Source organism: Panulirus ornatus, chromosome 10 (genome assembly GCF_036320965.1).
Source record: "Panulirus ornatus isolate Po-2019 chromosome 10, ASM3632096v1, whole genome shotgun sequence".
NCBI classification, from domain to species: domain Eukaryota; kingdom Metazoa; phylum Arthropoda; class Malacostraca; order Decapoda; family Palinuridae; genus Panulirus; species Panulirus ornatus.
Genome location: NC_092233.1, coordinates 56,625,471 through 56,646,859, shown reverse-complemented (window position 1 = coordinate 56,646,859; position 21,389 = coordinate 56,625,471). Strand labels below are relative to the sequence as shown.

The 21,389-nt window shown below is 46.8% G+C and overlaps 1 long non-coding RNA gene across 1 annotated transcript in view; it reads right to left on the bottom strand.

Moving 5' to 3' along the window:
• Positions 1-21,389, bottom strand: part of LOC139750695 (uncharacterized) — a 236,073-nt gene that overhangs the window by 23,001 nt on the left and 191,683 nt on the right. The window contains exon 4 of the long non-coding RNA XR_011713199.1: positions 12,552-12,591. This is a non-coding gene — a long non-coding RNA (uncharacterized lncRNA). The remainder of the gene's footprint in view (positions 1-12,551; positions 12,592-21,389) is intronic.

Sequence of the window (21,389 nt, the reverse complement as noted above, 5' to 3'; positions counted from 1 at the left end):
GTGCGAAAGAGAGACTTTTGGATGTCAATGTGCTGAGAGGTGCAACTGGAGGGATGTCTGATCATTATCTTGTGGAGGCTAAGGTGAAGATTAGTATGGGTTTTCAGAAAAGAAGAGTGAATGTTGGGGTGAAGAAGGTGGTGAGAGTAAGTGAGCTTGGGAAGGAGACCTGTGTGAAGAAGTATCAGGAGAGACTGTGTACAGAATGGAAAAAGGTGAGAACAATGGAAGTAAGGGGAGTGGGGGAGGAATGGGATGTATTTAGGGAATCAGTGATGGATTGCGCAAAAGATGCTTGTGGCATGAGAAGAGTGGGAGGTGGGCTGTTTAGAAAGGGTAGTGAGTGGTGGGATGAAGAAGTAAGAGTATTAGTGAAAGAGAAGAGAGAGGCATTTGGACGATTTTTGCAGGGAAAAAATGCAATTGAGTGGGAGAAGTATAAAAGAAAGAGACAGGAGGTCAAGAGAAAGGTGCAAGAGGTGAAAAAAAGGGCAAATGAGAGTTGGGGTGAGAGACTATCATTAAATTTTAGGGAGAATAAAAAGATGTTCTGGAAGGAGGTAAATAGGGTGCGTAAGACAAGGGAGCAAATGGGAACTTCAGTGAAGGGCGTAAATGGGGAGGTGATAACAAGTAGTGGTGATGTGAGAAGGAGATGGAATGAGTATTTTGAAGGTTTGTTGAATGTGTCTGATGACAGAGTGGCAGATATAGGGTGTTTGGGTCGAGGTGGTGTGCAAAGTGAGAGGGTTAGGGAAAATGATTTGGTAAACAGAGAAGAGGTAGTGAAAGCTTTGCGGAAGATGAAAGCCGGCAAGGCAGCAGGTTTGGATGGTATTGCTGTGGAATTTATTAAAAAAGGGGGTGACTGTATTGTTGACTGGTTGGTAAGGTTATTTAATGTATGTATGACTCATGGTGAGGTGCCTGAGGATTGGCGGAATGCGTGCATAGTGCCATTGTACAAAGGCAAAGGGGATAAGAGTGAGTGCTCAAATTACAGAGGTATAAGTTTGTTGAGTATTCCTGGTAAATTATATGGGAGGGTATTGATTGAGAGGGTGAAGGCATGTACAGAGCATCAGATTGGGGAAGAGCAGTGTGGTTTCAGAAGTGGTAGAGGATGTGTGGATCAGGTGTTTGCTTTGAATAATGTATGTGAGAAATACTTAGAAAAGCAAATGGATTTGTATGTAGCATTTATGGATCTGGAGAAGGCATATGATAGAGTTGATAGAGATGCTCTGTGGAAGGTATTAAGAATATATGGTGTGGGAGGCAAGTTGTTAGAAGCAGTGAAAAGTTTTTATCGAGGATGTAAGGCATGTGTACGTGTAGGAAGAGAGGAAAGTGATTGGTTCTCAGTGAATGTAGGTTTGCGGCAGGGGTGTGTGATGTCTCCATGGTTGTTTAATTTGTTTATGGATGGGGTTGTTAGGGAGGTAAATGCAAGAGTCTTGGAAAGAGGGGCAAGTATGAAGTCTGTTGGGGATGAGAGAGCTTGGGAAGTGAGTCAGTTGTTGTTCGCTGATGATACAGCGCTGGTGGCGGATTCATGTGAGAAACTGCAGAAGCTGGTGACTGAGTTTGGTAAAGTGTGTGGAAGAAGAAAGTTAAGAGTAAATGTGAATAAGAGCAAGGTTATTAGGTACAGTAGGGTTGAGGGTCAAGTCAATTGGGAGGTGAGTTTGTATGGTGAAAAACTGGAGGAAGTGAAGTGTTTTAGATATCTGGGAGTGGATCTGTCAGCGGATGGAACCATGGAAGCGGAAGTGGATCATAGGGTGGGGGAGGGGGCGAAAATTTTGGGAGCCTTGAAAAATGTGTGGAAGTCGAGAACATTATCCCGGAAAGCAAAAATGGGTATGTTTGAAGGAATAGTAGTTCCAACAATGTTGTATGGTTGCGAGGCGTGGGCTATGGATAGAGTTGTGCGCAGGAGGATGGATGTGCTGGAAATGAGATGTTTGAGGATAATGTGTGGTGTGAGGTGGTTTGATCGAGTAAGTAACGTAAGGGTAAGAGAGATGTGTGGAAATAAAAAGAGCGTGGTTGAGAGAGCAGAAGAGGGTGTTTTAAAATGGTTTGGGCACATGGAGAGAATGAGTGAGGAAAGATTGACCAAGAGGATATATGTGTCGGAGGTGGAGGGAACGAGGAGAAGAGGGAGACCAAATTGGAGGTGGAAAGATGGAGTGAAAAAGATTTTGTGTGATCGGGGCCTGAACATGCAGGAGGGTGAAAGGAGGGCAAGGAATAGAGTGAATTGGAGCGATGTGGTATACAGGGGTTGACGTGCTGTCAGTGGATTGAATCAGGGCATGTGAAGCGTCCGGGGTAAACCATGGAAAGCTGTGTAGGTATGTATATTTGTGTGTGTGGGCGTGTGTATGTACATGTGTATGGGGGGGGTTGGGCCATTTCTTTCGTCTGTTTCCTTGCGCTACCTCGCAAACGCGGGAGACAGCGACAAAGTATAAAAAAAAAAAAAAAAAAAAAAAAAAAATATATAAGAAAGCAGCCACAACATGTCAAGTCAAGGTACATTCCCTCCAAGGTTAAAGCTAATCAGGAAAACGATAAAGACCCAATGCACAGTGGCGACTGTTGAAAAGAAAGAAAGAAAGAAAGAAAGAAAGAAAGAGAGAAAGAAAGAAAGAGAGAAAGAGAAAGAAGAAAAAAGAGATTAACAGAAGAAAAAGAAAAACTAGATTCTTACCTCGTCACAGTGTACGATAAATGAGCGAGAATGAGATGGAAAAATGCCAGGAGAGAGAGAGAGAGAGAGAGAGAGAGAGAGAGAGAGAGAGAGAGAGAGAGAGAGAGAGAGAGAGAGAGAGAGAGAGAGGAGAGTCAGGGAAAATAGATAAGTCCTTTCTCATTCCACTCAGAGACCTGGAGAATGGTTCGCAAGAGGTCTTATGGCCCGATCCTTTTCGGGTGGGGGTGCTGAGGTGGAGGAGGAGGAGGAGGAGGGGATGTTGGGGCGGCCCGTTGGGTGGGCGCTGGCCTCCCTCCCTCCCTCCTTCATCCCTCCTCCTCCTCCACATCACCGCCACACCACCTCTGTCGTGTGCGTCCTTCACCCTAGCACATATCATGGTTCAAGACTTGCCCACTGCCTGGCCCAGATGGTCGGAAATCGAATTGGCCACGGGCTGTCAGGCCGGGCCAAGCGACGTCATCAAAACAATTAAATATAGCCAACTTGGAGGGGGACCCGGAGCCACTTTCGCGCCAGTAATCTCGCCAGTGCAAGAGGCTGACTTGGCGGATAACGCCCAGCTCAGCACATATGTCGCGCGCCGTTGCTCGCCCGAAAAAGAAGCGCCAGTCCAGTCCAGCCAAGCCAGACCCACCCAAAAAAAAAAAAAAAATAAAAAAAAGAAAAAAGAAAAGAAGAGATATTTTCATTTTCTCTTTCACTGAACTTTGAACTTCCACCTTTTTTTTTCTCTTTTTTCAAGAATTTCCGAGAGAGAGAGAGAGAGAGAGAGAGAGAGAGAGAGAGAGAGAGAGAGAGAGAGAGAGAGAGAGGGAAAAAAGGGGAATTTCTTTCTTATATATATATATATATATATATATATATATATATATATATATATATATATATATATATATATATATTGTGATCGCCAATCGATAGATCACAAGAGTTTGAACATCGCTGACACACAAATAGAAATAAAAGATTTATATACTTTTAAATCCATATATATATATATATATATATATATATATATATATATATATATATATATATATATATATATATATATACTCTTCGTAGTCTATACAGAGAGCTTTCCAACCGTTTTCTGTTTTGTATGTCTTTTTATGGGTAGGCTAGACCCGACGTCAAGCCAAATATCACAATGTTTCAAGACTTTTATTTTTTTTTTGAGCTTCCTATAGAAAAAAAAAAAAAAGAGAAAACGGGGTGGAGGAGGGAGATGAAATCTGGGCCGACTGTTGTTATTGTACAGTTGAGTTGGCCCTTCGAGGTGGCCGCCGGCGATGATGATCATCGGAGTCGCTATTTAAAAGCTTGCATGGCCGTCGTCCATCTCTAAACCTTAGCAGGTTATGGCTAGAGGAACTCGAGGGAACCGAGCGGTTAATGCTAGACTCAGCAGCAAGTCGGTCGGTCGGTCGGTGCTGTGATGTGTGGTGCAGCGACGATGACCCTCCCCCGCCCCCCCGTCTCTCTCTCTCTCTCTCTCTCTCTCTCTCTCTCTCTCTCTCTCTCTCTCTCTCTCTCTGTTCGTATCTCTACACCTCTCCCTTCTGTCTTTCTCTGTCTGTCTGTCTGTCTATCTACATTCCTCCCCCATCCTCGTCCATGTTTTATGTTCTCTACATTCATTTTGCACATATATGTATTTCCCTTCGTCGTCTTCTTCCTCCGCTTCCTCCTTCTCCTCCTCCCGCTTTCCCTCCCTCCTTTGCGCCTCCCTCCTCTGTGCCTAACTCCTTTGCGCCTCCCTCCTCTGTGCCTCTCTCCTCTGCACCTCACTCCTCTGCACCTCCCTCCTCTGTACCTCCCTCCTCTGTGCCTAACTCCTTTGTGCCTCCCTCCTCTGTGCCTCTCTCCTCTGCACCTCCCTCCTCTGTACCTCCATCCTCTGTACCTCCATCCTCTGTACCTCCCTCCTCTGTGCCTCTCCCTCCTCTGTGCCTCTCCCTCCTCTGTGCCTAACTCCTTTGTGCCTCCCTCCTCTGTACCTCTCCCTCCTCTGTACCTCAGTGCCTCTCCCTCCTCTGTGCCGCCTCCCTCTCCTCTCAGAGACAACGCTAATTACAAAACACTTGAGGCTAAACTTGAGGAAGCACAACTTTCACTTGCGGGCGGGGCGACCAGAGAGCTCATTAGACCTCGCCACACACACACTCTTATGCACGTCCTGTAGAAGAGCAGCCCCCCAGGGCAACACCGTGTGGCGGGAGAGACGCTCACCAGGGTGGGTCTGTGTTTGAGTGTGTCTGGGCGGGTCTGTGTGTGTGTGTCTGGGTGGGTCTGTGTGTGTCTGGGCGGGTCTGTGTGTGTGTGTCTGGGCGGGTCTGTCTGTGTGTGTGTCTGGGTGGGTCTGTGTCTCTCTGTGTGTCTGGGTGGGTCTGTGTGTGTCTGGGTGGATCTGTGTTTGTGTGTGTCTGGGTGGGTCTGTGTGTGTCTGGGTGGGTCTGTGTGTGTCTGGGTGGATCTGTGTTTGTGTGTGTCAGGGCGGGTCTGTGTTTGTGTGTGTCTGGGTGGGTCTGTCTCTGGGTGGATCTGTGTTTGTGTGTGTCAGGGCGGGTCTGTGTTTGTGTGTGTCTGGGTGGGTCTGTCTCTGGGTGGATCTGTGTTTGTGTGTGCCTGGGTGGGTCTGTCTCTGGGTGGATCTGTGTTTGTGTGTGTCTGGGCGGGTCTGTGTTTGTGTGTGTCTGGGTGGGTCTGTCTCTGGGTGGATCTGTGTTTGTGTGTGTCTGGGCGGGTCTGTGTTTGTGTGTGTCTGGGTGGGTGAGTATGAGTGAGTGTGTGGTCTACTAACCACACATTGCTACCCAGAGTCCTGCTACCCAGAGTCTTCCTGCGACACACACACACACACACACACACACCATTACCCTAACATCCACACATACACACACACACGCACACACACACACACACACACACACACACACACACACACACACACCATTACCCTAACATCCACACACACACACACACACACACACACACACCATTACCCTAACATCCACACATACACACACACACACACACACACACACACACACACACACACACACACACACCATTACCCTAACATCCACACACACACACACACACACACACACACACACCCTACCATCCACATACATACACTCACCACCCTACCATCCACACACACACACACACACACACACACACACACACACACACACACACACACACCCTACCATCCACATACATACACTCACCACCCTACCATCCACACACACACACACACACACACACACACACCACCCTACCATCCACCCTCTATTCACGCCTTTCTGTCCAATTTGAAGCAGCCAACGCTTCTCCCTCCTCTCCCTCTCCCTCTCTCTCTCCCTCCATTTCCAATTTTCTGGTCGCTTGCCAATTACTCCAACTCACTGTATACTCAGTCAACTGCGAGTTCAACCTTCTCGTGTATGTGTGTGTGTGTGTGTGTGTGTGTGTGTGTGTGTGAATGGTAGGGTGGTGTGTGTGCGTGTGAATGGTAGGGTGGTGTGTGTGTGTGTGTGTGTGTGTGTGTGTGTGTGTGTGTGTGTGTGTGTGTGTGTGTGTGTGTGTGTGTGTGTGTGTGTGTGAATGGTAGGGTGGTGTGTGTGCGTGTGAATGGTAGGGTGGTGTGTGTGTGTGTGTGTGTGTGTGTGTGTGTGTGTGTGTGTGTGTGTGTGTGTGTGTGTGTGTGTGTGTGTGTTTTTCGCTTGTTTTCCTCCATCCATAACGTTTTTTTGCATCCCCGTTCACTGAAACGTTTCGAACCTTCCCTCCTCCCCCTCAGGCCACTTCTAATGGCATTTAAGTCTATCAAGGTCACACTGGCATGGCCATTAACCCTCACGGAATGACCCGCATCCATACCACTTTCATAGCGGTAATGACACTCATTCACACCCCATTATGGATGAATTTATGGCCTAACTAACCTAACCCACCCCATCCTCATTCCTTTTTTTTTCAACCCTATATCAAACCTAATTTTCAGGGGGGGGGGGGGGGGGGGGATTTGAATATACTGTTTTGTCGTGTAAATCTCTCTCTCTCTAACTCTACATCTATGCTGGCCTTTTCGTCTTACGATCGAAGTCTGTTATGTAGATCTTATGAGGAAATATATATGCGGGGGGGGTATGTGGTGTGATTATTACAAGAAAGTGCACTTGGGAACTTATCGTGTTTCATTTCCCCGTGGACTCATAGGAATATATAATATATATATATATATATATATATATATATATATATGGTGTTAAGCAGAATCTTAATGATTAATCATTGGGGTCGTCCATATTCAGTAGGACCTGACGCCCTTTTTACCTCAACAGGGATAGATTCACCGGGAAGGGGGACCCCTTCATGTATCAAACTAATGCCTTCATGACACTCTCTCTCTCTCTCTCTCTCTCTCTCTCTCTCTCTCTCTCTCTCTCTCTCACACACACACACACACACACACACGCGCGCGCGCGCGCACGCAATCTGGGAGTAGTAGGAACTGATGAGAAATTATGACAGTGGAAGTGGAGATTAGGAAATCATTCTGTGGAAATAATCGAGCAGAGGGGGGTTGGCTTAGAGTGCAGTATATATACACACTGCGAAGATTTATGTAAATCTACTCGTTTGTGTGTCTGTCACTGTCTCTTTTTTTGGGCGTATTTAGAACAGCCTTGCTCGTGTAGGAATCTACAGGGCACATGGACGCCACTGGTTTATGGTGTGGAAAACCCACACACTGTGGGTAGACGAAGGTGTTGGAAGGGAGAATTGGGGAGGGGTGGAAATGGGTCGAATGATGTTGGGAGAGAGTGTGTGTGGGTGGGAAATGGGTCCAATGATGATGGGAGAGTGTGTGTGGGTGGGAAATGGGTTCAATGATGATGGGAGAGAGTGTGTGGGTGGGAAATGGGTCCAATGATATTGGGAGAGTGTGTGTGGGTGGGAAATGGGTCGAATGATGTTGGGAGAGAGAGTGTGTGGGTGGGAAATGGGTTCAATGATGATGGGAGAGTGTGTGTGGGTGGGAAATGGGTTCAATGATGATGGGAGAGAGTGTGTGGGTGGGAAATGGGTCTAATGATGTTGGAAGAGAGAGTGTATGGGTGAAAATGGGTCCAACGATGATGGGAGAGAGTGTGTGGGTGGGAAATGGGTCCAATGATGATGGGAGAGAGTGTGTGGGTGGGAAATGGGTTACTTTGGTGTTGCAAGGGAGAGTGGGATGAGGAATGGGTTCATTAGTCTCCTTACATCCAAAATGTTTTTTTTAGAATTTTGATGAGGTTTTTTTGATATCCCCCCCTCACACACACACACACACACACACACACACACACACACACAAACGCATTCATACATACGAAAGTCTGTCTCTCCTCTGCTGTCTTCATCCATTCATTATGAACAAATATACGAAAATAAAGACGTGAATAACAATGCACATATGACCTTACCCCACAGATATTCTTCATCTTCATTTCTCGTGTCTTTGGTACTTCTTCATTCTTCGCAGACTGTAATGAACTGGTTCTAATTGGTACTAACTATTCCTAACTGTTGGTACAAAATGATGGTACTAACTGGCCTAAAAAAATGGTTCTAACTGGTCCTGACTAGTGGTATTGGCTAGTCCTGACTAGCAGTGCTAACTGGTAGTGCTAACTGGTCCTCAGTGGTCCTAACTGGTCCTAACTAATGCTACTAACTACTCTTAACCTGTGGTGCTAACTGGTCCTCAGTGGTTCTAACTGGTCCTAACTAATGTTACTAACTACTCTTAACCTGTGGTGCTAACTGGTCCTAATTCGTGATAGTAACTGATCCGTATGTGGCTCTAACTGGGAGTAACTGGTCCTAATTGGTAGCATCAACTGGTCTGCAGTGGTTCTAACTGGTAGTCGTAACTGGTCCTTCCTGGTAAACTGTCAGGTTAGACCCGTCGTCTGGACAGGGTGGTGGGTTCGAACCAGGTGCTCCAGCTCGAGTCTGGGGTCATAAAAGGTCATTGCTCCCCCATCACTGGGTCTCGTTTCCCAATTCATGACCAAAATTCCTAATTTTACGTCAATATCCCCAAATTTATCGCCGTGTCGTCATTCTTTCTCGTACGGTAGACAATTCTTTTTTTTTTCTTTACCAAGTGTTCATGAAAAATGAGGAAAAATATATGTAGATGAACAAAGGTATCTTATATATATATATATATATATATATATATATATATATATATATATATATATATATATATATATATATATATATATATGTATATATTCCCTGGGGATAGGGGAGAAAGAATACTTCCCACGTATTCCCTGCGTGTCGTAGAAGGCGACTAAAAGGGAAGGGAGCGGGGGGCTGGAAATCCTCCCCTCTCGTTTTTTTTTTTTTTCAAAAGAAGGAACAGAGGAGAGGTCCGGGTGAGGATATTCCCTCAAAGGCCCAGTCCTCTGTTCTTAACGCTACCTCGCTATCGCGGGAAATAGCGAATAGTATGAAAAAAAAAAAAAAAAAAATATATATATATATATATATATATATATATATATATATATATATCTTTTTTTCTTTGCTTTCATACTATTCGCCATTTCCCGCGTTAGCGAGGCAGCGTTAAGAACAGAGGACTGGACCTTTGAGGGAATATCCTCACCTAGCCCCCTTCTCTGTTCCTTCTTTTGGAAAATTAAAAAAAAAAAAAAAAGAGAAGGGAGGATTTCCAGCCCCCCGCTCCCTTACCTTTTAGTCGCCTTCTACGACACGCAGGGAATACGTGGGAAGTATTCTTTCTCCCCTATCCCCAGGGATAGTATATATATATATATATATATATGTTTTCCTTTGTCGCTGTATCCCGCGTTTGCGAGGTAGCGCAAGGAAACTGACGAAAGAAATGGCCCAACCCACCCCCATACACATGTATATACATACACGTCCCCACACGCAAATATACATACCCATACATCTCAATGTACACATATATATACACACACAGACATATACATATATACACATGCACACAATTCACACTGTCTGCTTTTATTCATTCCCATCGCCACCTTGCCACACATGGAATAACATCCTCCTCCCCCCTCATGTGTGCGAGGTAGCGCTAGAAAAAGACAACAAAAGCCCCATTCGTTCACACTCAGTCTCTTGCTGTCATGCAATAATGCCCGAAACCACAGCTCCCTTTCCACATCCAGGCCCCACAGAACTTTCCATGGTTTATCCCAGACGCTTCACATGCCCTGATTCAATCCACTGACAGCACGTCGACCCCGGTATACCACATCGATCCAATTCACTCTATTCCTTGCCCGCTTTTCACCCCCCTGCATGTTCAGGCCCCGATCACTCAAAATCTTTTTCATTCCATCTTTCCACCTCCAATTTGGTCTCCCACTTCTCCTCGTTCCCTCCACCTCCGACACATATATCCTCTTGGTCAATCTTAGAGCCTCAGGCTAAACTCTCTCTCTCTCTCTCTCTCTCTCTCTCTCTCTCTCTCTCTCTCTCTCTCTCTCTCTCCCTCCCCTATGTCGTATTCCCAGTCCCTCCCTGTTGTGGGATTCCAAAGACTCCCTCCTTTCCCCTCCCTGTCTGCTTCAAGACCACAAGGTTCCCTCCAATCCCCGTATATCTATCTGGTTTTCTTTTTCTACACATAATCTTATTATGGACACCCAGGACCTCCTGTTACCTGCCCCTCCCATGTACTCCCTCCACTTTAACCTCAAAGGGCTTGGATATTCCCCCTCCTACACACACACACACACACACACACAAACATGCCACAAGGAAAGGGGTAGGAGGCCTTAAATTTGCCAACAGTAGAAGAGAGAAAAGCTAGGGTTAACCTGATCACAATCTTTTAAGATATGTAATTAACTTGATGAGGATACTGACCACTTCTTCGAAGGATGATGGAGCAGGACAACATGGTGCCACAACACGAAATTACAGAGGAAACCTGGTAGACAAAATGTGAGAAGTGCTTTATTTTGGGGTGAGAGTTGGGAAGGAATAGTACAAACTGAATTATAGTAACCGAAGACATCGTTCCGAAACTTAAAGGTATGTGGAAATAGTACAGAATGTCGAAGACATCGTACAGAAACTTAAAAGTATGTGAAAATAGTACAGAATGTGCTTTTATTTTGGTGTGAGAGTTGGGAAGGAATAGTACAAACTGAATTAGAGTATAGTAACCGAAGACATCGTACGGAAACTTAAAGGTATGTGAAAATAGTACAGAATGTCCAAGAGTTGAGGCTCTGTGAGTGACAATCTCCCTCCCTATATCGTATAAATAGGTATTTACACGCAGACGAACAGACAATGCCAGTGCATGAATAGGAAGGGTAACTATATGAGCTTCAAAAGGGGCGTTGGCGATTTATAATCCTCCAAAGAATTATAATAAACCAAAAGAAATATGGAAAAAAAAAATAAGAAGAAAAGAATGACAATGTTACACATGGTAAAAAATATATCCTACCACTTTTTGTGTGAAACAATATGACACTAAGGATGAAGGATTTTGAAAAAAAAATATCCAATGGTAGCACTGCTTTCATGATATTGTAATCTATCGATTGCTAACGACATTTCCTGTCATTTGCCAGAATATGAATTATAATTACTTCATATATCAATGAAAATAATCATAAATTGGGGGGTTGCCATAATCATTTAGAAATTTGTTTTGCATTCACACGTACCAACCCTGCCGAGACAACACGAATCGCATTGATCATTTCGAAATTCATCGCGCCCATCCGTAGAGATATTTTCTTTTTCCTTTTCCCATGTGTGCGTACATGAGGCAGAGATTAGAAATACAAAACTTCCCAGAGATAAGAAAGTTGTGATAACGAAGGATTCTAAGTATTGAGAGATAGACTGGGTTGAACTTATGATCATTATAATGAGATAGACTGGGTTGGACATTGGATCATTATATGAGATAGACTGGGATGGACTTTGAATCATTATAATGAGATAGACTGGGTTGGACATTGGATCATTATATGAGATAGACTGGGATGGACTTTGAATCATTATATGAGATAGACTGGGATGGACTTTGAATCATTATAATGAGATAGACTGGGTTGGACTTTGGATCATTATATGAGATAGACTGGGATGGACTTTGGATCATTATATGAGATAGACTGGGTTGGACATTGGATCATTATATGAGATAGACTGGGTTGGACATTGGATCATTATATGAGATAGACTGGGTTGGACATTGGATCATTATATGAGATAGACGGGGATGGACTTTGGATCATTATATGAGACAGAATGGGTTGAACTTTGGATCATTATAATGAGATAGACTGGGTTGGACTTTGGATCATTATATGAGACAGAATGGGTTGGACTTTGGATCATTATATGAGACAGAATGGGTTGGACTTTGGACCATTATATGAGACAGAATGGGTTGGACTTTGGATCATTATATGAGACAGAATGGGTTGGACTTTGGACCATCATATGAGACAGAATGGGTTGGACTTTGGACCATTATATGAGACAGAATGGGTTGGACTTTGGACCATTATAATGAGATAGACTGGGTTTGACATTGGATCATTATATGAGATAGACTGGGTTGGACATTGGATCATTATATGAGACAGAATGGGTTGGACTCTGGATCATTATAATGACAAAAGTTCTTAGGAAGTGTTAAGAGGACAATATCCTCTACCAGGACGTCACTGAGTACACTAGGAGTAAAAGAACTAATACTCTTTTGATATAAGATCTCACATGTACTCACCATAGCAAGGAGGTTGTGAATATCATGTATCTTACGCCAGCTGGGGAAAAAAAATATGACCATGTAGTGGTTGAGTTTGAATTTGTGGTACACGAGAACATTAGAAGGACCAGAAATGGGTCCATAAAAAAATATATATATATAAAACTACACAATACTAAACAGTTTCTCTGGGAACATAAATTGGGGGAAATGGGTTCAGTTAGACTCGCTCTAGGGAATTATTGTGGAAGGATGTGGGGAATTTACAATGGATGAGGAACATGGTCACCTTCAACTTCAAATACAGAATGACAGTTGAAATATAAAGAGAGAGATGTAATTCAGTAAGTGATATTGAAAAGAAAAAGATCATCTTCGGCTTCAAATACAGAATGAAAGTTGCAATAGAGAGATGTACTTCAGTAGAAGATATTAAAAAGTGAAAGAGCTTAGGGATGTACTGTGAAGATAACTGTAGTCAATAGTTGTGTGCCGTAGGGATGAGCTCTGGGATCATTTCTCTTCTTGATTTTGGGTAAATGAATCGCCAGAAGGGTTGGAATCCTTCCTACCTGAATGTGTTTGTGGGTAATGCCAAGCTCATAAGGTAAGCAACGAGTATGGAGGATTGCATAAACTTGCAAGGGGACCTAAACAAACTCCAAAGTTGGTCTGATGCTTGGTCGATGATAAAATTCAACCCCGGACATTGCAATTTCAGAATATGACCAATAATGAAGGAAGACCTAAATGTGAATATCATCTACCAGGAGATGAGCCACAAGAATCGATGTACATATACAAGGGACTTTTAAATTCACTCTGTACCTAACCAGTCACTAGTACAACTTTAAGGGGAAAAATATTAAAGGAGACAAACTCTCTGCTGACATAGTTTCGAATCGCATTCATCTACGTGGATACACAGATGTAGGTGGATATAAACCTATTCAGCAAGCTGTTCGCATCGTATATTAGGTCAAAACTATTACCATCTTCTCAAATGAGGTCATTGTACTTGAAGAAGAATAAAGATCTAGTAGAGAAGGTCCAGAGGAAGGGTTACGAAGATGGCACCAGAATTAAGTGCGATGAGTTAGAGGGTGAGGTTAGAGGCCATCCATATTGACCAGTATGGGAGAGAGGAGTAGGGGGCAACTCGATCACAACCTCAATCTGTTTTAAAATAGTCAAATGATATGGATGACAAACTGTGCTTGGAGAGATGTTATAATTAGAGGACCAGTGGGACATAACACGAAACGAAGCAAGCAACTTGCTAGAGAGGATATAGAGAATTACTTTGAAGGTATGAGGGTGGTGAATGATGGGAATGAACTTCGAGTGGCGTTACTGTGAATACTGGGAACATGGAGAAGTGTTTAATATGTTGCATGATAGGAAAGAATGTTCAAGAGATGAAGGGACACAGGAGTTTAAAACTCCATGACTGTACGTTCAAATAGGTAATTCGAAGAGGATGAACACACACACACAAACACACAAACACACACACACACACACACACACACACACACACACACGCACACACATACACACACATACAGAACTTAGGCTAAGGTATGTGTATGGGCAAACATACATAAGAGTAAAGAAATAGTACATATATACAAGGTTAAGAGACGGGGCAACAAAAGTGTAAAACTTTCTCCCCGTAACACACACACACACACACACACACACACACACACACACACACACACACACACACATGCCTTTAAACACAGGAACACACACTCGTACACTGACAAGCACGAAACATTTTGAATTTACTGAAAATCTTTTTTCTTTTTAGATTCCTTTGTATGAACCTCTCGACTGCAGCAGATATTCATGTCAGAAATCATCTTTTAAACAAAACCCAGAGAAAAATATGATCCACAAATAATCATACCAATTATCCAATTATATTGATAATGACGAACTCATGAACAGTCTTAATGGGTCTTTCGTAGCCAATGAAGCCTCATTAAGGGAGGAAAAATGGGATTATACAATGGGTTAACACACAGACACATACACACACACACACACACACACACATACACACCACACATACACACACCACACACACATATACACACACACACACACATATACACATACACACACACACACACATACACACTTGTCCCTTACAAATTGAAGTGTTTGAACTTCAGTTAGCTAAAGGCTGCTAATTGTAATAGACTTCAATACATGAAAAAAGGAAGAAAATACACTATCTATGATCTATTGTCTATGGTTAGACTTTCTTTATCATTTCATTCCTTCGCCATTCTTTGAAGAAAAGAAAAGAAAATGTGATTGACTGAGGCACGTGTGAGGAAAATGAGATGCATGAGGGTTCACGACTGCCTGGCACACTCACTCACACTCACTCAGCCACCAACATGAGGAGGGAGAGAGAGAGAGAGAGAGAGAGAGAGAGAGAGAGAGAGAGAGAGAGAGAGAGAGAGATGTATGCATATAAATATACATACATATATATATATTTCTTTTAAACTATTCGCCATTTCCCGCGTTAGCGAGGTAGCATTAAGAACAGAGGACTGGGCCTTTGAGGGAATACCCTCACCTGGCCCCAATTCTCTGTTCCTTCTTTTGGAAAATTAAAAAAAAAAAAAAAAATGAGAGGGGAGGATTTCCAGCCCCCCGCTCCCTCCCCTTTTAGTCGCCTTCTACGACACGCAGGGAATACGTGGGAAGTATTCTTAATCCCCTATCCCCAGGGATACATATATATATATATATATATATATATATATATATATATATATATATATATATATATATATATATATATATTGATATGATGATTATCCTAGGCAGTGATGATTGTTATGAAGGTGAAATCGTAATTCGGTAGTTTAGATAATTTCACTTAACATGTATTTTTCAATACATGTTACACTACATGTTTCATGGAGAGGATCTATGAGCAGCATCACACGCGCGTGCAGCATCTGTGAGCAGCATCACACGCGCGTGCAGCATCTGTAAGCAGTATCACACGCACGTGCAGCAACTGTGAGCAGCATCACACGCGCGTACAGAATCTGTGAGCAGTATCACACGCGCGTGCAGCATCTGTGAGCAGCATCACACGCGCGTACAGCATCTGTGAGCAGTATCACACGCGCGTGCAGCATCTGTGAGCAGTATCACACGCGCGTACAGCATGTGAGCAGTATCACACGCGCGTGCAGCATCTGTGAACAGTATCACACGCGCGTGCAGCATCTGTGAGCAGTATCACACGCGCGTACAGCATGTGAGCAGTATCACACGCGCGTGCAGAATCTGTGAGCAGTATCACACGCGCGTGCAGCATCTGTGAGCAGTATCACACGCGCGTGCAGCATCAGTATGCAGGAACTACGAATATTCAGCGTCGGAGAACATCAGAACCACTCGTGCGTGCAGCTAGTCCTAGTGAAGAGTAACACACGCGCGTGCAGCTAGTCCTAGTGAAGAGTAACACACGCGCGTGCAGCCTCAGCAAGCAATACCCCACGAGCGTTCAAGCATATCTCCTCTCTCTCTCTCTCTCTCTCTCTCTCTCGACAACCAATATCAAAACATCAATTTTTCACTTATTTTTCTTTCGTCCTGAATTCCTACTCTTTTCTCTCTCTCTCTCTCTCTCTCTCTCTCTCTCTCTCTCTCTCTCTCTCTCTCTCTCTCTCTCTCTCTCTCTCGTCTAGTTGGCTATTCATACAACGATTTATCAAACTTTGAAAAAAAAAAAAACAAACCCTAACCCCCCTTAACCCCCTCCAACCAGAACAGGTATCGAACATGGCGTATTTACTAGGGTCAGCCATGTACAGGGGAAGGGGAGGAGGGGGTTGGTCAGCTCGGTGGGAACATTAACAGAGGTCAGAGTTGTGACGGGAGATCGACAGGTCGCGCGTCGGGCGTGATTGAAAACAGATGGAGATTTGATGAAACCGGACAGAAAACGAAACGCATCGCTCTTTACAAACAATACTACAATAGAATTCATATATATATATATATATATATATATATATATATATATATATATATATATATATATATATATATATATATATTGGAAAGGATCACAATTTTGCGCGTGATCAAGATATTCCTTTGAGTCCACGGGGGAAAATGAAACACGATAAGGTCCCAAGTGCTCTTTCGTGTAATAATCACATCATCAGGGGAGACGCAAGAGAGAAATATAACAGTCAGTTGATATACATCGAAGAGACGAAAGTAGGACGCCATTTGGTAAACATGTGATTGTCCAAAACATAGATAGATAGATAGATAGATAGATAGATAAGTAGATAGATATAGATAGATAAATGATAGATAGAAAGATAGATAGATTGCAGGGCAACTGACTAGTAACTATTTGGTGTTGCATCGTGGGTATGAACGGTCTTGGGTGACCACTCTCACCTCAGCCTGCCCCTAGGAGACTACCATGTCCTCGCCCCTAGGAGACTACCATGTCCTCAGCCTGCACCTAGGAGACTACCATGTCCTCAACCTGCCCCTAGGAGACTACCATGTCCTCAACCTGCCCCTAGGAGACTACCATGTCCTCAGCCTGCCCCTAGGAGACTACCATGTCCTCAACCTGCACCTAGGAGACTACCATGTCCTCAGCCTGCACCTAGGAGACTACCATGTCCTCAGCCTGCCCCTAGGAGACTACCATGTCCTCAGCCTGCACCTAGGAGACTACCATGTCCTCAGCCTGCCCCTAGGAGACTACCATGTCCTCAACCTGCACCTAGGAGACTACCATGTCCTCAGCCTGCACCTAGGAGACTACCATGTCCTCAGCCTGCACCTAGGAGACTACCATGTCCTCAACCTGCCCCTAGGAGACTACCATGTCCTCAGCCTGCCCCTAGGAGACTACCATGTCTTCAGCCTGCCCCTACAAGACTACCATGTCCTCAACCTGCCCCTAGGAGACTACCATGTCCTCAACCTGCCCCTAGGAGACTACCATGTCCTCAACCTGCCCCTAGGAGACTACCATGTCCTCAGCCTGCTCCTAGGAGACTACCATGTCCTCAGCCTGCACCTAGGAGACTACCATGTCCTCAGCCTGCTCCTAGGAGACTACCATGTCCTCAGCCTGCACCTAGGAGACTACCATGTCCTCAGCTGCACCTAGGAGACTACATGTCCTCAGCCTGCCCTGGTGAGGTGAGCTGTGGTGAGGTGAGCTGTGGTGAGGTGAGCTGTGGTGAGGTGAGCTGTGGTGAGGTGAGCTGTGGTGAGGTGAGCTGTGGTGAGGTGAGCTGTGGTGAGGTGAGCTGTGGTGAGGTGAGCTGTGGTGAGGTGAGCTGTGGTGAGGTGAGCTGTGGTGAGGTGAGCTGTGGTGAGGTGAGCTGTGGTGAGGTGAGCTGTGGTGAGGTGAGCTGTGGTGAGGTGAGCTGTGGTGAGGTGAGGTGAGGTGAGCTGTGGTGAGGTGAGGTGAGGTGAGCTGTGGTGAGGTGAGGTGAGGTGAGCTGTGGTGAGGTGAGGTGAGGTGAGGTGAGGTGAGCTGTGGTGAGGTGAGGTGAGGTGAGCAGTGGTGAGGTGAGGTGAGGTGAGCTGTGGTGAGGTGAGGTGAGCAGTGGTGAGGTGAGGTGAGGTGAGGTGAGGTGAGGTGAGCTGTGGTGAGGTGAGCTGTGGTGAGGTGAGCTGTGGTGAGGTGAGGTGAGGTGAGCTGTGGTGAGGTGAGGTGAGCTGTGGTGAGGTGAGGTGAGGTGAGGTGAGCTGTGGTGAGGTGAGCTGTGGTGAGGTGAGCTGTGGTGAGGTGAGGTGAGGTGAGGTGAGCTGTGGTGAGGTGAGGTGAGGTGAGGTGAGGTGAGCTGTGGTGAGGTGAGCTGTGGTGAGGTGAGGTGAGCAGTGGTGAGGTGAGGTGAGCTGTGGTGAGGTGAGGTGAGGTGAGGTGAGGTGAGCTGTGGTGAGGTGAGCTGTGGTGAGGTGAGGTGAGGTGAGGTGAGGTGAGGTGAGGTGAGGTGAGGTGAGCTGTGGTGAGGTGAGGTGAGGTGAGCTGTGGTGAGGTGAGCTGTGGTGAGGTGAGCTGTGGTGAGGTGAGCTGTGGTGAGGTGAGCTGTGGTGAGGTGAGCTGTGGTGAGGTGAGCTGTGGTGAGGTGAGGTGAGCTGTGGTGAGGTGAGCTGTGGTGAGGTGAGGTGAGCTGTGGTGAGGTGAGCTGTGGTGAGGTGAGGTGAGCTGTGGTGAGGTGAGCTGTGGTGAGGTGAGCTGTGGTGAGGTGAGCTGTGGTGAGGTGAGCTGTGGTGAGGTGAGCTGTGGTGAGGTGAGCTGTGGTGAGGTGAGCTGTGGTGAGGTGAGCTGTGGTGAGGTGAGGTGAGCTGTGGTGAGGTGAGCTGTGGTGAGGTGAGGTGAGCTGTGGTGAGGTGAGCTGTGGTGAGGTGAGCTGTGGTGAGGTGAGCTGTGGTGAGGTGAGGTGAGCTGTGGTGAGGTGAGCTGTGGTGAGGTGAGGTGAGCTGTGGTGAGGTGAGGTGAGGTGAGCTGTGGTGAGGTGAGCTGTGGTGAGGTGAGCTGTGGTGAGGTGAGCTGTGGTGAGGTGAGCTGTGGTGAGGTGAGGTGAGCTGTGGTGAGGTGAGGTGAGCTGTGGTGAGGTGAGCTGTGGTGAGGTGAGGTGAGCTGTGGTGAGGTGAGCTGTGGTGAGGTGAGGTGAGCTGTGGTGAGGTGAGCTGTGGTGAGGTGAGCTGTGGTGAGGTGAGCTGTGGTGAGGTGAGGTGAGCTGTGGTGAGGTGAGCTGTGGTGAGGTGAGCTGTGGTGAGGTGAGGTGAGGTGAGCTGTGGTGAGGTGAGCTGTGGTGAGGTGAGCTGTGGTGAGGTGAGCTGTGGTGAGGTGAGGTGAGCTGTGGTGAGGTGAGCTGTGGTGAGGTGAGCTGTGGTGAGGTGAGCTGTGGTGAGGTGAGCTGTGGTGAGGTGAGCTGTGGTGAGGTGAGGTGAGCTGTGGTGAGGTGAGGTGAGGTGAGGTGAGCTGAGGTGAGGTGAGGTGAGGTGAGGTGAGCTGTGGTGAGGTGAGCTGTGGTGAGGTGAGCTGTGGTGAGGTGAGGTGAGCTGTGGTGAGGTGAGGTGAGGTGAGCTGTGGTGAGGTGAGGTGAGCTGTGGTGAGGTGAGGTGAGCTGTGGTGAGGTGAGGTGAGGTGAGGTGAGCTGTGGTGAGGTGAGCTGTGGTGAGGTGAGCTGTGGTGAGGTGAGCTGTGGTGAGGTGAGGTGAGGTGAGGTGAGCTGTGGTGAGGTGAGGTGAGCTGAGGTGAGGTGAGCTGAGGTGAGGTGAGCTGTGGTGAGGTGAGGTGAGCTGAGGTGAGGTGAGGTGAGCTGTGGTGAGGTGAGGTGAGCTGTGGTGAGGTGAGCTGTGGTGAGGTGAGGTGAGGTGAGGTGAGCTGTGGTGAGGTGAGCTGTGGTGAGGTGAGCTGTGGTGAGGTGAGGTGAGCTGAGGTGAGGTGAGGTGAGGTGAGGTGAGGTGAGGTGAGGTGTGGTGAGGTGTGGTGAGGTGAGCTGAGGTGAGGTGAGGTGAGGTGAGGTGAGGTGAGCTGAGGTGAGGTGAGCTGAGGTGAGGTGAGGTGAGGTGAGGTGAGGTGAGGTGAGGTGAGCTGTGGTGAGGTGAGCTGTGGTGAGGTGAGGTGAGCTGAGGTGAGGTGAGCTGTGGTGAGGTGAGGTGAGGTGAGCTGTGGTGAGGTGAGCTGTGGTGAGGTGAGGTGAGGTGAGGTGAGGTGAGGTGAGGTGAGCTGTGGTGAGGTGAGCTGTGGTGAGGTGAGGTGAGCTGTGGTGAGGTGAGCTGTGGTGAGGTGAGCTGTGGTGAGGTGAGCTGTGGTGAGGTGAGGTGAGGTGAGCTGTGGTGAGGTGAGCTGTGGTGAGGTGAGGTGAGCTGTGGTGAGGTGAGCTGTGGTGAGGTGAGGTGAGCTGTGGTGAGGTGAGGTGAGCTGTGGTGAGGTGAGGTGAGGTGAGCTGTGGTGAGGTGAGCTGTGGTGAGGTGAGGTGAGGTGAGGTGAGCTGTGGTGAGGTGAGCTGTGGTGAGGTGAGCTGTGGTGAGGTGAGGTGAGGTGAGCTGTGGTGAGGTGAGGTGAGCTGTGGTGAGGTGAGCTGTGGTGAGGTGAGCTGTGGTGAGGTGAGGTGAGCTGTGGTGAGGTGAGCTGTGGTGAGGTGAGGTGAGGTGAGCTGTGGTGAGGTGAGCTGTGGTGAGGTGAGCTGTGGTGAGGTGAGGTGAGCTGTGGTGAGGTGAGCTGTGGTGAGGTGAGCTGTGGTGAGGTGAGCTGTGGTGAGGTGAGCTGTGGTGAGGTGAGCTGTGGTGAGGTGAGCTGTGGTGAGGTGAGCTGTGGTGAGGTGAGGTGAGCTGTGGTGAGGTGAGGTGAGCTGAGGTGAGGTGAGCTGTGGTGAGGTGAGGTGAGCTGTGGTGAGGTGAGCTGTGGTGAGGTGAGGTGAGCTGTGGTGAGGTGAGCTGTGGTGAGGTGAGGTGAGCTGAGGTGAGGTGAGCTGTGGTGAGGTGAGGTGAGCTGTGGTGAGGTGAGCTGTGGTGAGGTGAGCTGTGGTGAGGTGAGCTGTGGTGAGGTGAGCTGTGGTGAGGTGAGCTGTGGTGAGGTGAGGTGAGCTGTGGTGAGGTGAGCTGTGGTGAGGTGAGCTGTGGTGAGGTGAGCTGTGGTGAGGTGAGCTGTGGTGAGGTGAGCTGTGGTGAGGTGAGCTGTGGTGAGGTGAGGTGAGGTGAGGTGAGCTGTGGTGAGGTGAGGTGAGCTGTGGTGAGGTGAGCTGTGGTGAGGTGAGCAGTGGTGAGGTGAGCAGTGGTGAGGTGAGGTGAGGTGAGCTGAGGTGAGGTGAGGTGAGTGAG